Raw genomic sequence first — 9219 nt, 5'->3', positions numbered from 1 at the left:
TTTAAGTTCTGGGATACATGTGCAGAATGTGCAGGTTTGTTACATAGGTATACATGTGCCATGGTGGTTTGCTGCACCTATCAACCAATCATCTAGGTTTTAAGCCCAGCATCCATTAGGTATTTGTCCTAATGCTCTCCCTCCCCTTGCCCCCAACCCTCCAACAGGCCCTAGTATGTTATGTTTCCCTCCCTGTGTCCATGTGTTCTCATTGTTCAACTCGCACTTATGAGTGAGAACATGCAGTGTTTGATTTTCTGTTCCTGTGTTAGTTTGCTGAGAATGCTGGTTTCCAGCATCATCCATGTTCCTGCAAAGGACATGAACTTATCCTTTTTTATGGCTGCATAGTATTCCATGGTGTGTATGTGCCAAATTTTCTTTATCCGGCCTATCATTGATGGGTGTTCGGGTTGGTTCCAAGTCTTTGCTATTGTAAACAGTGACGCAATAAACATACAGGTGCATGTGTCTTTATAGTAGAATGATTTATAATCCCGTGGGTATATACTCAGTAATGGGATTGCAGGGTCAAATGGTATTTCTCGTTCTAGATCCTTCAGGAATTGCTGCACTGTCTTCCACAATTGTTGAGCTAATTTACAGTCCCACCAACAGTGTAAAAGCGTTCCCATTTTTCCTCATCCTCTCCAGCATCTGTTGTTTCCTGACTTTTTAATGATTGCTGTTCTAACTGGCATGAGATGGTATCTCATTGTGGTTTTGATTTGCATTTCTCTAGTGGCCAGTGATGATGAGCATTTTTTCATGTGGCTGCATAAATGTCTTCTTTTGAGAAGTGTCTGTTCATATCCTTTGCACACTTTTTGAAAAGATGGTTTTTTTTTTTTTTTTGTAAATTTGTTTAAGTTCTTTGTAGATTCTGAATATTAGACCTTTGTCAGATGGATACATTGCAAAATTTTTCTCCCATTCTGTAGGTTGCCTGTTCACTCTGATGATAGTTTCTTTTGTTGTGCAGAAGCTCTTTAGTTTAATTAGATCCCATTTGTCAAATTTGGCTTTTGTTGCCATTGCTTTGGTGTTTTAGTCATGAAGTCTTTGCCCATGCCTATGTCCTGAATGGTATTGCCTAGGTTTTCTTCTAGGGTTTTTATGATTTTAGGTTTTACGTTTGAGTCATTAATCCATCTTGAATTAATTTTTGTATAAGGTGTAATGGGAGGGGTCCAATTTCAGTTTTCTGCATATGGCTAGGCAGTTTTCCAAGCACCATTTATTAAATAGGGAATCCTTTCCCCATTTCTTGTTTTGGTCAGATTTGTCAAAGATCAGATGGTTGTAGATGTGTGGTATTATTTTTGAGGCTCTATTCGGTTCCATTGGTCTATATATCCGTTTTGGTACCAGTACCAGGATGTTTTGGTTACTGTAGCCTTGTAGTGTAGTTTGAAGTCAGGTAGTGTGATGACTCCAGGTTTGTTCTTTTTGGTTAGCATTGTCTTGGCTATATGGGCTCTTTTTTGGTTCCTTATGAAATTCGAAGTAGTTTTCTCTAGTTCTGTGGAAAAAGTCAATGGTAGCTTGATGGGAATAGCATTGAATCTATATATTCTATATATTACCTTGGGCAATATGGCCAATTTCACAATATTGATTCTTCCTATTCATAAGCATGGAATTTTATTATTATTATTATTATACTTTAAGTTCTATGGTACATGTGCACAATGTGCAGGTTTGATACATACGTATACATGTGTCATGTTGGTTTGCTGCATGCATCAACTCGTCATTTACATTAGGTATTTCTTCTAATGCTATGCCTCCCCCAGCCCCCCACCCCCCGGCAGGCCCCGGTGTGTGATATTCCCTACCCTGTGTCCAAGTGTTCTCATTGTTCAGTTCCCACCTATGAGTGAGAACAGAGCATGGAATGATTTTCCAGTTGTTTGTATCCTCTCTTATTTCCTTGAGCAGTGGTTTGTAGTTCTCCTTGAAGAGGTCCTTCGCATCCCTTGCAAGTTGTATTCCTAAGTATTTTATTTTCTTTGTAGCAATTGTGAATGGGAGTTCACTCATGATTTGGCTCTCTGTTTGTCTATTATTAGTGTATAGGAATGCTTGTGATTTTTGCACATCAATTTTGTATCTTGAGACTTTGCTGAAGTTGCTTATCAGCTTAAGGAGTTTTTGGGCTGAGATGATGGGGTTTTCTAAATATACAGTTATGTCATCTGCAAACAGAGACAATTTGACTTCCTTTCTTCCTATTTTAATACCTTTTTTTTTTTCTCTTGCCTGATTGCCCTGGCCAGAACTTCCCATATTATGTTGAATAGGAGTGGTAAGAGAGGGCGTCCTTGTCTTGTGCCAATAGGTAGCTTTTAAAACCTCTCCCTTCTCCCTGTCTATACCCTCAAGCAGGTCCCGAGTCTATTGTTTTCTTCTTTGTGTCCATGTACTCAATATTTAACTCCCACTTATAAATGAGAACATACAGTATTTGGTTTCTGTTTGATGAGCATCTAGATTGATTCCATGTCTTTACTATTGTGAATAGTGCTGTGATGATCATACAACTGCATATGACATTGTGGTAGAATTTCTTTGGGTATATATCCAATAATGAGATTGCTGGGTCAAATAGTAGCTCTAAGTTCTTTGAGAAATCTCCAGACTGCTTTCCACAGTGGCTGAACTAATTTACATTGCCACCAGCAGTGTATAAGCATTCCCTTTTGTCTGCAAATCTCTCTAGCATATGTTATTTTTTGAATTTTTAATCATAGCCATTCTGACTGGTGTGAGTGGTATCTCATTGTAGTTTTGATTTACATTTCCCTAATGGTTAGTGCTACTGAGCATTTCTTCATATGCTTGTTGGCTGCATATATGTCTTCTTTTAAAATGTCTGTTCATGTCTTTTGTCCACTTTTCCATAGGGTTGTTTGTTTTTGCTTGTTGGTTTACATTCCTTATAAGATTACGATTTGGATCTGGATATTAGAGCTTTATCAGGATGAGCTTCATCAGATGCATAGTTTGCAAATATTTTCCCTCATTATGTGGGTTGTGTGTTTACTCTGTTGATAGTTTGTTTTGCTGTGTAGAAGCTCTTTAGTTTACATAGGTCCCATATGTCAATTTTTGTTTTTGTTGTAATTTTTTTTCTAGCCTCTTTGTCATGAAGTCTTTACCAGGGCCTTTGTCCAGAATGGCATTTCCTAGGTTTTCCTCAAGGACTTTTATAGTTTTAGGTTTTACAGTTGAGCCTTTAATTAATCTTGAGTTGTTTTTTGTATGTGATTTGAAGAAAGGATCCAGTTTAATATTTTGCTTTGCTAGTCAATTATCCTGGTACCATTAATTGAATAGGGAGTTCTTTCTCCATTGCTTATTTTTGTCAACTTTGTCAAACATCAAATGGCTGTAGGTGTGTAGATTTACCTCTGAGCTCTCTATTCTGTCTCATTGGTCTATGTGTCTGTTTTTGTATAAATGCCATACTGTTTTAGTTACTCTAGCTCTATAGTATAGTTTGGAGTTGGGTAGGGTGATGATTGCAGCTTTGTTCTTTTTGCTTGAGATTGCTGTGTTGGTTAATATTGGGGGTCAACTTGACTGACTTGAAGGATACCTAGATAGCCAGTAAAGTGTTTCTGAGTGTGTCTGTGAGGGTGTTTCCAACATTTGAGTCAGTGGACTGAGAGAGAAAGACCTACCCTCAATGTGGGTGGTCACCACCCAATTGGCTGCCACAGCAGCTAGAACAAAGCAGGTGGAAGAAGGTGGGATAAGCCTGCTTGTGGAGTCTTTTATCTTTCTCTGTGCTAGATGCTTCCTTCCATTCTTCCTGCCCTTGGACATCAGACTCCAGGTTCTACAGCCTTTGGACTCTTGGACTTACACCATTGGTTTTCCGGGGGCTCTCAGGCCTTCTGCCACAGACTGAAGGCTGCACTGTTGGCTTCCCTACTTTCAAAGCTTTTGGACTTGGGCTGAGATACTACTGGCTTCTTTCTTCCTCAGCTTGAAGATGGCCTATTGGGGGACTTCATCTTGTGATCGTGTGAGCCAATTATTCTTAATAAACTCTCTTTCATATATACATATATCCTATTAGTTTTGTCCCACTGGAAAACCCTAGTACAATTGCTTTGGCTATTCAGGCAACCCCCCCCCCCCCCCCCAGTTGTTTTTGGTTTCCAAATGGATTATAGAATGGTTTTTCTAATTCTGTGAAGAATGTCATTGGTGGTTTGATAGGCATAGCATTAAATCTGGAAATTACTTTGGGCAGTTTGGCCATTTTAACAATATTGATTCTTCCTATCCACAAGCATGGGATGTTTTTCCATTTGTTTGTCATCACTGATTTCTTTCAGCACTGTTTTGTAATTCTCATTGTAGAGATCTTTCACCTCCATGGTTAGCTGTATTCCTAGGTGTTTTATTTTTCTTGTGTGACTCTTGTGGATGGGATTGCATTCTTGTTTTGACACTCAACTTGCATAGTGTTGGTGTACAGAAATGCTATATGGTTTTGTATGTTGATTTTATATTCAGAAACTTGACTGAAGTTGTTTGTCAGATCTACAAATTTTTGGACAGAGACTATGTGGTGTTCTAGGTATAGTATATCATCTGCAAACAGAGATTGTTTGACTTCTCTTCTTGTTTGGATACCTTTTATTTCTTTCTCTTGCTGATTGCTATGGCTAGCATGTCCAGTACTATGTTGAGTAGCAGTGTTGAGTGTGGGCATTTTTGTCTGTTCTGGTTCTCAATAGAAGAGCTTCAGGCTTTTGCACACTCAGTGTGATGTTGGCTGTGGACTTTTTTTTTTTTTTGAGATGGAGTTTCACTCTTGTTGCCGAGGCTGGAGTGCAATGGTGTGATCTCAGTTCACCGCAAACCTCCACCTCCTGGGTTCAAGTGATTCTCCTGCCTCAGCCTCCTGAGTAGCTGGGATTACAGGCATGCGCCACCATGCCCGGCTAATTTTGTATTTTTAGTAGACACAGGGTTTCTCCATGTTGGTCAGGCAGGTCCCAAACTCCCAACCTGAAGTGATCTGCCCACCTCAGCCTCCCAAAGTGTTGGGATTACAGGAGGGAGCCATTACACCTGGACTGGCTGTGGATTTGTCATAGACAGTTTTTATAATTTTAAGGTATGTACCTTTGATGCCTACTTTGTTGAGGGTCTTTCACACAACAGGATTTTGACTTTGATCAAAAGCCTTTTCTGTATCTTTTGATGCCAAGACCAGCTCAATCAGGGAGACCCTAACCCGGCGGCACTAGAGGAATTAAAGACAACATAAAGAAATACAGAGGTGTGGAGCGGGAAATCAGGGGTCTCATAGCCTTCAGAGCTGAGAACCTCGAACAGAGATTTACCCGAGTATTTATTGACAACAAGCCACTGATAAGCATTGTTTCTGTAGATTATAGATTAACTAAAAGTATTCCTTACAGGAAACAAAGGGATGGGCTGAAATAAAGGAATGGACTCTGGTTAGTTATCTGCAGCAGGAGTATGTCCTTAAGGCACAGATCACTCGTGCTATTGTTTGTGGTTTAAGAATGCCTTTAAGTGGTTTTCTGACTTGGGTGAGCCAGGTGTTCCTTTCCCTCATTGTGGTAAACCCACAACCTTCCAGCATAGGCATCATAGCCATCACGAACATGTCATAGTGCTGTAGAGATTTTGTTCATGGCCAATTTTGGGGCCAGTTTATGGCCAGATTTTGGGGGGCCTGTTTCCAACATGTCCCCCTTATTTGATTTGCAAAGCAATAAAAGCAAAGGCAGCTTTGTCACGGTGAGCTACTGCTTGCAGGAGTCAGGATCCACATATGCGGACAATACAAAGACAAACAAGTCAGATTAAAAACACAATCATCATTGAAATCACAGAGCTTCCAAGTGTTTTTACCCATTTTAATGGGTTAGTAGCTGCTAATCTCTCTGTAGCTCACTCAAGCACTCCAGTTCCTGGCATTAAGGAAAGACATGCCTGGGATGCTTTAAATATTTGTTCTTTTAATTTTGCAATATATAAAGACAAGTTTGTAGTGTTTCCTTCTAGTTTTTTTTATTCTTTCCCAAATTTTGATCTTATTAAGAGCTATTAATAGTTTCCACAAATCTTTATGTTCAGTTCCTACAATGGGCCATATCATTTGAAGTTGAGGTGCCACTATACCACCATGGTTCCAGATAATAGGAACTCTTGCCATACCTCTTACCATTTCTACCATCTGACCGTTTTGTTCAGACTAGCTGAACATAGTGTGGCCGTGGCATGCAGACTGAGAGGTGCAATTCAAGCTAAACATCCCCTTAGGGGACCAATCAATAATAATTCCTAGGAATTGCTGTGCAGCACCTCTGCCTGTTTTGCAATGCAGTCTTCCTAAGCAAGTACATTCACTTTTTCTGGCCATGTTCAATTTTGTTTATGAATAAGTTTTTGAGAGTGGTATGCCTTAATTATAGGAGCAGATTTATTATGGTAAATACTGAGATCAGAAAGCATGTGTAACTGTGTCATAAAGTGATTACATCCAGGAATTATTGCCAGTCAAGATAGATAAATATGACCAATAAGTGTAACTGTTCTCTGTGTCAGCCCTTGTTGAAAGAATACGCATGGCAATGGTGATCATCACTATCAGCTACCATTAAATTACTCATTGTGACTGGTTGTCCCGCTTTCCTCAGGTTTGCTTCCGTCATCTGTGACAGCTTCTTGATCTGTCCCCAGGTGGGTGATGGGTGTTGCTTGTGACAGTTGGGGTCCTCCTCAGCATCAGTCTTGACATGGCTGCAATGGGGGGTCCTTGGGATCCTCCTGGAATCTCTTCCTTGGCATCTGGCTCATGATAAGGTTTCAGGTGTCTTGGTGGTATCCAAATTGGCTATTGATTTTGGCCTGGAGAAACACAAGCATAACCTCTACCCTAGGTTATCATTTTACCTGTTTCCCAACTTTTTGTTATCGGGTCTCTCCACAAAACCAGTTGTTCTGCTTCTGTCTTTGCAGATGGTTTCTGTAGATGCTGTTCAGCTGCTGATAATATCTGGTCTTTAGGCAGGCTCAAAAAATTTAAAGTTAATAATGCTAGATTCAATTGTATATGGGCTGTCCCAAAATCCCTGTTTTTCCCCCTTTTTTGTTTTTGTCATCAGTTGTTCATCTGTATGAAATTGTAACTGAGCATTTTCAATTAATTGTATGGAATGAACCGCGTATGAGGAATCAGAAATCACATTAATAGGCATATCAAAAGCAGTCAATACCTCAATTACAGCTACAGGCTCCACTTTTTGAGCTGAAGTATAGGGCATCTGGAAAACTTTACTTGTCGAGTCAGAATAAGAAGCTTTGCCATTACTAGACCCATCTGTAAAAACATTCTCAGCACCTTCAATTGGTTTAAATTTAATTATTTTAAGGAGAATCCAATTAGTTAATTTCAAAAATTGAAATGGTTTCATTTTTGGAAAATGATAATCGAGAATTGTTCAGTAACCAAGTCCTTTAAAGCCTCCAGTTTCTCTTTACTCAGTGCCATTGTTCTATCCAAATTGGCTTATCTGTTAACCATTTTAAAGGAATAGGTTCTGGAGGCTTAACAATGGCTGTCATCAAAAATGATATCCTAAACCTTGGCAAGAACTTTGTCTTTCTGCTTTAAGCGGTTCTTTCAAACCTTGCACATTTTTTCCTGGTCCCGTACCAAGGACATACCCCATTTTATGCGTCATATGTTGACTTTGAGCACTATATAATTGTTCAGGAATTAGAACTTGTGCTCCCCATTGTTGTAATAAATCTCTCCCCATAAATTTATAGGTACAGAAGTTATAATTGGTTGAATAGTCCCAGGTTGTCCAACAGGCCCTTCACAATGCAAAATATAACTACTTTTATATACTTCAGGGGCTTTACCAACTCCACCTATGTTAAATTGAAGGGTGAAATTGGCCACTTGGATGGCCAGTGCTGTAGAGAAATGATTGAAATGTCTGTTCCTTTATCTACCAAAACTTTAAATTTCTTTCCCTGAATAGTTATTTCACAGGTAGGATGTTCATTAGTAATTTGATTTACCTGATAAGCTGCTTTGCTTTGTTAATTTGTGCTTCCAAATCTTCCTGTTCACTTAATTTCACTTTTCCCCATTCCCACATACAGCACAATCAGAAGCTGTGCTATACGCTTTCTTGGCTCTGCTTTCCAGGGAACAGAAGTAGATATAACAATTTGAATTTCCCCATTGTAATCTGAATCAATGACTCCTGTTTGTACTTGTACCCCTTTTAAAATTAAACTAGACCTTCCTAAAAGTAATCCTATCGTCCCCACTGGCATGGGTCCACAGACTCCTGTTCAGACCTTTTGTGGGGGTTCCCCAGGCAGAAGGCTCACAGCTTTTGTGCAGCATAAATCTACTGTGGAACTACCAGCTGTGGTGGGGGACAGACATTGTATATGGGTGAGGGAATGGCCTGAGCTGGAAATGCACCAGTTTGGAACAGGGCCCAGGATGGGTCCCTCATGGCATTTCCTGAATTTAAAAGGAAAAGACTCAAATGTAGCTATAATATTTCCTGTTGATCAGGTCGGTGGTTCTAACAGTGAACTGCCAAGCCTCTAAATCACCCTGTCATCTAGCTTGCTGAATTCCTGCCTGAACAGAACTGAGAGCAGGCGCTCGAGGTGCTGCTTGAACAGTCACTGGGGCAACTACTTTTCACCCTTGTCCTCTGGAAAAGAAAGATCTGGTGGGTCAGACCACTGTTTTTCTTCAAAATAATAATAAGGGGTGCAGAAAGTTAGGGATGAACCTCTCCCTCCTTTGCCACTTTAGCTTTAGCTGGCAAACAAACCTGCTCTGTCACTTCTTCTGTTACTTCGTTATACTCTCCTTCCCCTTATTATTAGTGTGAAAAGGTTCTAAGGTGGAATGAACCAGAGCCCACACTTGTCCCTTTGTTACCCTGATGCTTCTGAGCTCCCCTTCTTACTCACCATGGGGATTGCTTTAAGAGTACTCTGGTGTCCTCCAGCTTAGTTCCATGTTCTCCAGCAGTCACTCTGGCGACCCTTTGACCTGGATTTGAGCCCCCACGTATAGGCGCCACTTGCCGAGATCATCTCAGTTGGGGAGACTGTAACCCAGCGGTGCTAGAGGAATTAAAGACACACACACAGAAATATAGAGGTGTGGAGTGGGAAATCAGG

The sequence above is a fragment of the Papio anubis genome, chromosome 3 (assembly GCF_008728515.1).
Source record: "Papio anubis isolate 15944 chromosome 3, Panubis1.0, whole genome shotgun sequence".
NCBI lineage: Eukaryota > Metazoa > Chordata > Mammalia > Primates > Cercopithecidae > Papio > Papio anubis.
This window is presented reverse-complemented; position numbering follows the sequence as displayed.